The sequence below is a fragment of the Calidris pugnax genome, unplaced genomic scaffold (genome assembly GCF_001431845.1).
Source record: "Calidris pugnax isolate Ruff unplaced genomic scaffold, ASM143184v1 scaffold63, whole genome shotgun sequence".
NCBI lineage: Eukaryota > Metazoa > Chordata > Aves > Charadriiformes > Scolopacidae > Calidris > Calidris pugnax.
Genome location: NW_015090852.1, coordinates 4,283,286 through 4,291,815, shown reverse-complemented (window position 1 = coordinate 4,291,815; position 8,530 = coordinate 4,283,286).

The window sequence follows — 8,530 nt, the reverse complement described above, 5'->3', positions numbered from 1 at the left end:
GAATTGCGTGAAGTTGGGACACCTGCAACAGCTTGTTCCCCATTACAAATCAATGCAGTTCATCAAAGGCTAGAACAATGCTCTCCCTTCCCCTTTGCTACCATCCCCATATGCTGCACCTTGAAAATTTTGTGTTGTGTTCAACTGCCAGCAGGTGAAAAGCCATCCAGGCACAGCCCACCCATCTGACTCGTGTTGCAGCAGGGAGACACTTCTTGCCAGGTAAAAAAGTAGCATACATCACCATCCCCTTCCCCTGTTCTTGGGAGCCTACCACAAAACACCAAATGACTTTGCTATCTTGCAGTCAACACACAAACTGAACTGACAGCCAGCCTCTGCATTAACCCTTTTCAAACCTAGCAACACAGCAAGGCAGTGAGCTCAGCATAGCCGGGGAGCCAGACAAAACCCTGGGCCAGCCCTGCTGCTAGTGGGGAGGTGCCTCCAGCCCTGAACCTGCCCTGGTTCCATGGGAAGAAGTAGGAGAAGTGCTGATATTGTGCACCAGAATAAATGCTCTTTGATCTCTGATTAAAAGCACCAAACAGGAATAAGAAATACCAGCTTTTGGAAAACCAAAATCAGAAGCATCTGTTGTGCAGTGGAACATTTCAAATACAAAACATCCATCCACGTAGTAAGCCCCCCCAAATTACGACAGCTTGCTATGGATGACGGGTGGGAACTAGACTCAGCCCCTCTTCCCACTTCTCCCATTCCCACAGCTCTCCTCAGAGGAGGGTGTGCTGCCCATCATCTCATGGCCTGGAAATCCCTCAAGCCTTCTTCCAGGAGCTGCTGGCTTTTCTGGATTAAGGTTCCAATCACTGGTCACAACATCAACTGCACAGAGGACAACTTTCTGCCTGAGTTCCCAATTATTATTCAGCCATTGCTTCACCCACCCCCAAAATCAGTCACTATTCAGATCATACCACCCACTAACCTGGTAGCCAGGGGCCAAAAGAAATATAGGGGATAGAAAATGAAGACAGAGAATGCACGAGACACAAGTCTTTAAAACTGAGAGTACTTCGCCGAGGGAAAAACACAGGCAGGAACATCACAAATTTGGCACAGCCTGTAGTCTTCAGCTCAAGTATAAACATCATTCCAACAGCTGTGCTCTGGGGGAAGCTGATGTGCCTGGGATCCCTCCAAGGCCCCAGAGGAATCTCCTCCAGTGCTGTGGGCAGCTGCACCTCATGGGTATCACAGTCCTTCTTGCAGGGCTCAGCCCAGTCTTTAATCTCAGAAGCACCGCTCTTTCGGTGACAGCATAAGGCAAAATCAGAGGAATCTCCCCAACACCCAGGAGAAGGCTACACCCCAGGGAGACCGCAAGCAGTATGTAAGGAGGGAGAGTTTGTTAAGTTGAAAATTTGACTATTGTACTCAGGTAAAGAACTGTGTTTTGCAAAAAACCCACAGCGGGAAGCACTCAAGGCTTTTCCAGCAATGGCTAGACCTTAAAGCAAATGAAGCCTGAATCAGAGAGACGCATTAGGTTTCTGCAGTGATTACTCGACATCAGAGGTTTCACTGCTGCTTGCCCACATTTTAGAAGAGTACTTTTAGCATGTGGTGGTTGTGAGTACTAGAAAGCAACACAGAGCAAGCCCCGCAGGCATTTCAGCCTGCTTCAGCAGGAGCTGTGCCAGCAGCTGCCTGCAGTGGCTGCCAGGACAGGCTGCCAGTGTGGACCACTGCTTCCTTCATGCCTAATGCCAGGGATTCCCACCGTGGGGCTCACCGCTGCTATCCCTGCTCTGGCTCTGGGACGACCCCAGAGTCCAGAGCTCTGAGACATGGGACTAGGCCCATAGGCTGCACTGACAAGGCATTTTACCATGGTTCATTTTCCCAATGGCAACCAATTTTTCAGTTTTGCCCATTGATTTTATTGCCCCTCCAAAACACTTAGAGGAAAATGAGGACAGCAGTAATGCCCGCACACCCAATGCAACAGATAGATCTGAAACTCAGGATCTCTCAATCTTTCTTTTTCACTGCTCCTACAGACGGGGGCTGCAACTCCACTAGGCCTTTTCTGTGCTTCTTCAGCCTTTCTCATATCCTTAGAAAGCTGTGGAAGCTGGAAACATGCCGGTCTTTCCATACACACACATAAAGAAAGGCTGCGCCACAAAGTAAAGATGGGGCAACCTTTGCTGTCACTGGTCAGAACTTGGAAAACTTACGCCAGGGTAAGTTACACAAATATCATACTTATACTGGGCGGTGCTAATATTTGATGATGAAAACTGCACAGGATTCTGTGACGGCTGACACTTTGAAAAATAGCTCCCCAGGGACAGGTTGCAAAGTACAGTCCCATGTCCGAGCGAGAGGGACTGGAACAAACACACTAATGAATGTTGTCACAGAACGTCAGCAGGCTAATGGAAAGTTCCCGCCTGAATATGCTGTGGTAAGCCTCCGAGTCCCATACTGTGCCTCAGCCATGAAATTACCGCAAAGTCCCCAGGGCCAGGCTTAGGCAGAGGAAATGAGCTTTGGACTACGCAGCAGTTGAGCGCATGAACTTCCCATTCTGCTTTAATCTTCTGAACACGTATTTCAGATTTTAAAATTGGCAGAGTCAAACGCCTGCACCCATGCACTCCAACACAATGGAAATTCAGAGGCTAGAGATAAACCGCCTGTATTTTGAGTTGTGACGTTGATACTGTGAAGCCTGTCAAAGCACTTTTCTTTTAAATAAACTAGGAAAGGGAAGCAAGGGAGAAAAGGCAGGCAAGAATCACATCCTGCTGCTTCGTATGGAGTGCAGCTGCTTCTGCACTGGATTTGTTTCCATCCCTTCCTAACAGGCTGTTAGAAGAGAGAAAGGAAAGAAAAGGAAGGACAAGACCTTATGGTGGGCAACCTATCAATAAACATGTTCGTTGCAAAATCATATTTCAAGAGCTCGGTCTACTTTTGAAAAGTGCCAAGAAAGGAGGAAGAAAATGAGTCCAAACGTGGCAGTGATCGCATCCTCTGGTCTGCTGTGCTTATTCTAAGTCTGTTTTTTAACCAGGGGTAAATGATTAAATACTGGCTGAAAAGAAATTCCTGGGGTCTGTAGGAAAAATATCGTTGAGATGCAGCCATAAACATTATTGCAAAGAAAAAGAAAGCCCTAATTTAAACAGTGCTTTCACAGCTCCCAAGCCTGGCTGATGCCAGTGGGAACTGCAGAATGAAATGATGCCGCTTGCCAACTGCTGCCAGGGCTCCTCCAGCCCTTCACTGGGCTTGTGGCATCACCAGGATCCTAGCACAGTGCTACAGCACTGGAGTTCTCTCCCTGCCACGCGCCAGGTGGTGTATTTACAGATAAAATGATTACAGTCTCCGGCCACAGTCCTTCAGTGCTGCCACTTAACAGTGAGTCACACAAGCTGCAGCATCCGTGCTCATAGACTATGATGTAATTAGTAAAAATAAATATAATACTAGCTGGACTCTGCCTCCACCAAGTGAAATGCTTGTTCAAAGTCTGTAAGTATTCAACTCCAGCCTCTTATTGATCCTGTATGATTCTTTCCATTTTAACCCTGCATTAATCTAGGTAACTGGCAAATTTTGGTTACCAGGACTGACATTTTCTGCCCCTGAGCTCTATTTGTGGTAGAAATGATAATTTTTTGTTTGAACAAAAAAAGGTGGTTGCTTTGCAGGTTAAAAAAATAATGCTTAAATTGCTGTTGGTAGGTCTTCTCTTCTTCTTGCAATATTTTCTTGTTTTGTTTTCTTTTATTTTAAATATACTTATTTTTAGACCTTTTGCTGCCTCTGTGCTATATGGGATGTCACAGAAGTCTCATTTGCATGCTTTGAAACGAAGATTGCTTAGGCCTCTTTTTGTGGTTAAAGCCAGGAGTTTAACAAGTGGCAGGCTTAGCGTCCGGGGCTGTGGGGTTGGAGCCACAGGCCAGTGCAGGTCAAAATGGGGCTTCTAAACCAGCCTGCAGGAGTGCCCAGGGAGAAGCAGGCTCTCTGTCCATAATCAATCCCTGTTTGCAGCTGGTGGTATGTATTTGTCATACTGGTGTTCCGCATTTCAGGGTGACTACAAGGTTTGGTCCTCCTTAGGGGAACAGCTGGATCAGCATGGGCTTCTGCACGCATGGCTTAAATGAATCAATTATTTAAGGCAGGGATGAAAGGGGCTGGTGTAGGGACAGTCATTTGCTCTTCCAGGGCAGGGTGCAGAGGAAGGCATGTGTCATAGAGGTTAATAGGTCTTCCTGCACAGACCAAGTTCTTCACTGCTTTTTGTAGGAAGGAGTTTGTGGAAAGTACCCTGTCTCCTTTACATTAGTCACAAGGAATCACTACCAAGGCAGTCAGAAAACCTCTATGGGCTGGGGACACAGGAATGTAACACTGAGGCTGCCTGAGGCTTTTAATTCCCACAGCTTGCCCTGAACCTGCACCAAAGTGTTCCCTGAGGGGCAAACAACCCTGTCAGCAGCCAGCCCTGAGCAAGCAGCTTGCTGCTGCCTCATCACTATCCTCCCACGTTTAGCTTCACTCCAAGTAACTCCCTCCCATTTTTCCTCTGAGAAGCTCTGGGTTTGACTGCAAAAAGCCAGGAGAGTGGTGGGTGGTTTTGGGCTGTTGATGGCACATTCTCCCATATCGACAGCAATATGGTTAGGAGCTCCCCAGCAGCTCAGCAGTTCTCTGGAGGCAGGCACAAGCAGGTTTCCCTCTCACCCTGAATTAAATGTATGCCAAGCACCCACTGTACCACTGAGAAGTCAAAAGATGAAGCGGAGTATTAACACAACAGTTCAGGTTTTTTAGTTTTGTTCTTGTGCGTGCCCTTTCCAGTTTTCTGTTTCCATTCCAGCCCTCTGCAACACACAGATACTTAACTTTGGTCTTGTGCAGCGGGAAGAGTCGAGGCTTCTTCTGTAGCTTGGGAAAAGGAGGAAGAAGAGCAGAAGCAAGACTAAAGTGCATAAAGGACATTTTCCATGTATCCCATTCCCAGCAAGGGAGTACAGCAGAGACTGGCAGAGATCTCTAAGTGACATCTGTGAGTGTCAGAATTTCTTTTTTAAATAAACATCAACAAAGAACACTTTTTCATATTGAAAGAAAATTCTAAAGAATGTGCAGAATATAAAAATAGAAACTACTTTCAAGGTTGACAATTAAAATTATATTTCTCTTACGTGTTGTTTAAATTTTCCTTTGTGTTTTACTTCTCATGCCTACCTGGCTTTTTCTTTCCTTTTTCTTTTTTTTTTGGCCCCCTCTTCTCGACTCCTAACTCACAGTTTTGTTCCCACAGTAAGGAATTCAAATAGTAGGTAAGAAAAAGAAAGGGCAAAACTAAAAATTATTTTAGGAGGACTTTGAAAATCTGCCAACTCATTTCAAACTGCAAATTGAAAGCTGTTTACAAAATCACAACTCTTCTCCTACTCTCCCTCTTTCTCCTTGAATGGCAACAGTGTGGAAGTCAAGGCTGGTGGTGGCGTGCAATTCTTTCCGTTGCCACTAAGGCTATACTTGTGGCTCCACAGCAGCGCTCGCTTGAAGTCGTATTTCTAAGTGTGTGTAATTTCACTTCTGATGCATGAATCATGTCCTCAGGGAACTGCAAAAACACCCCTCTGTCATCAGTGCTCAGATCTGTTCTGTCAAAATGAGAAATAGATTTAATCTGATGACAACTTCTCAGCCATAAAAAACAGCAGTGCCTGTGGAGGCAGAAGCAGGTTCCTCTGCTTGGCATCTCATCCCTTCGCTTCATGTTTGCTGAAGAGTTTGTAAACTTGACTCCTCGCATGAATGTCTGAGGTGATTTTCAGAGCCCCTGCAGCCTGTTGCCAGAGTTCCATTTTAGTCATTCTGGGCCAGGAGCCAAATGAAAGTTCTCTGCCTCAGTTTCACGAGGAAATGCCTCTTAGCCCAGGCTAGTGACGAAACACACTGTGGCTCCTCCTCTTGGCTTTATTAGCATGGGGAAATCTTCAGCATATAATTGTGTCCATGCTCTGCTGCGGCAATAAGGACCTCGGGAATTCTAGCAGTGTCTTTCTCGACGCTGGTGCTGTTTGCATCCCCACCTCTTGCTGTCTTGAGGACAAGCATCATGGAAGCACCAAACTTGCTGGAGAATGGAAATATTCCACAGCAAAGGAAATTCACATGTTATCAACTGGCTTTTTATACTTTATTATTTGTTTTGATTATGATTTCAACCCTGGTTCCTGTAGTCTTCTGTTTGCTTCATCATAAGCAGGTAAGGACAAAGCAAAATTCCTAACTCTGGAGCGTGCAACACACGTATTATTCCTAATGATTAACATTGCTGTGTTGATGCTGTCAACTAACTGCAACTTAGTCATTCTCTTTTGGAGACAGCTAATGCTTTTATTTTTCAAGATTTCAGCTGATAACATTCCCATCAATTCCTTGATTAAATGTCTTCAGTATTTTGCTTATTTTGCTTTAATTTCTGTAAGGTTGGTTTTTTTTTTTTAAAAAAAAAATAATTCTCTTTAGTTTTCCCTCCTGTACAAATGATATACACTGTCCCAACATGATATCAACTGATGACTCTCTGTAAGGACAGGATAGGTTAAGGAATCCTGGTATTTCATCAGGCATGAAGCCTTATCACTCCTGATTTTACCAAGTGCTAATACAATCTAGCCCAAATAGCGGTTATTGAGTCAAGTTGTCTTCTGCGTTTCATTTGTTGATTTCAGTGCTTTTTTTCTGTCTGTATCTCTGGACTGTAATGAACAGAAATACAGAGCCAAGTGACTCATTTGCTGAAGGCCAGGCTTTTATTTTCTAATTTCCAAACTGTGAATCAGTCTTTCTGGAGGATCCAAGTGCTAGTTTGAGATGCTGGTTTACATATCCTGCTGTGATGTAGCTCCCTCCAGTTTCAGTTTTGAGGAGGAAGAGGACAAGGAAAAAGTCCCCTCCTGTTAAGAGGCAGGATGGCTTGTTCTCACAGTCCATCAGTTTCTTGTGGCATAATGACACCAAGAACCCCTCTAAGAACTAATTCTACAAGGCATTGATTGTTTTTGTAAAATACAAAAATTCCCACAAGAGAGGAGCCTGCTCTGCACCTTACAGCACTATCACTTAGCAGACAATATTTAAAAAAAGATTTTTTTTTAATTGCTTTGGTACTTTTAGCACCACTCCCACAGCCTTTCTCATCTATCTGGGAGTCGTGAAGCAGCAGCTCAGTGACCTGCAGTCACAACTGCATCCCTCTGATAGCAATGACCATGCAGATGCAAGCAACATTGCACATATATTCCTCACCCCCCACTCTTTTTTTTGTATTGCAGAAAGTCACTTTAGTGAGTGAAAGAACTGCCTTTAGTCCTGTTAATTCACATTAATTGGGGCAAGTGGGACTGGGTAAAGAAAGCCTTTCCCTGTGAGGGAACTGACAACCTTCCCAGCACTCAGGACAGCAACTTCCTAAGGAACAGATGACGTCGTGCTTTGGTAGTGATTTTTAAGCATTTCAGAGCCTGCATCCTTTAAGATGTGAAACAGAATTGGGATCTTGTGTCTGTAAGCTGATCACAAGTTTTATGGGCTCTGGCCAGAGAGAGAACATAGCTGCTGTGTAGGAAGAGCATGACCTCCATAAGCAAACACCGAGCCATGCGTCACAGGAATAGACTGAGATGTCTTGTCACTGACAGTTTACCACCCGGGCACCCACAGAGCCACCTCCTTCCCTCAGCTGGAATGGCACTGGAAAGCTACTCTAACTAGTGGATCAGAAAGCACTGTGCCTGTCGCCTTGAGCTAAGCACTGTATAGTGGTTAAATAGAAGTAGGCTTAAAAGTCAGAAGCTGTCCTCCCCATTCTGCTTAAAAGCTTCCCGTGTGCATTCACTGGCTTTAAGTCGAGTCTTTGTCCGCAGAGACATCACTTGTGACAAGTCCACAGAAGTCTGTAAGAGCTGAGTCCAGGGATGAAATGAAAGTTCTGTCACCTGAGAGGAGTGTAGATCTCCTCTAGGCACTGCTGGTGGTTGTCTTTTTTATTTTGTGAAAATACCACCAAAGTGGATATCAAAAAATGATGATCTATTTTAAACATTTCAAACTTTGTTGGAAAACAACTGTGTTTTTGTAACAAATCATTGCTTGTGTTTGTTATGAATGATGCATAAAAAGGATATTTCCCTTCCTGGAAGAATACTCTTGTGCTCTTATAATGATAATCCTCTTCTTGAGCTCACTGATAGATGGAAAAATTGCAGTATAAAACACTGACCAAGCACTGCTTCTTTCCACAGGCACCGGAGCTGTGCTGGGCACATGGATCTTGTGAGTATACAGATTCTGGAGACCTAATTTCTGGTTTTGTCAGACTTGTGCTGTGACAAAGACAACCATCTCACAGCCCTCATGCCTGGCTACAATTGCTCCAAGGACAGGTCTGAGTTCTAACTGCAGAAGTACAGAGCCCATAGGGCACGGTTGCCATGACAAATAGAGCTCCCCAGCACTGTAC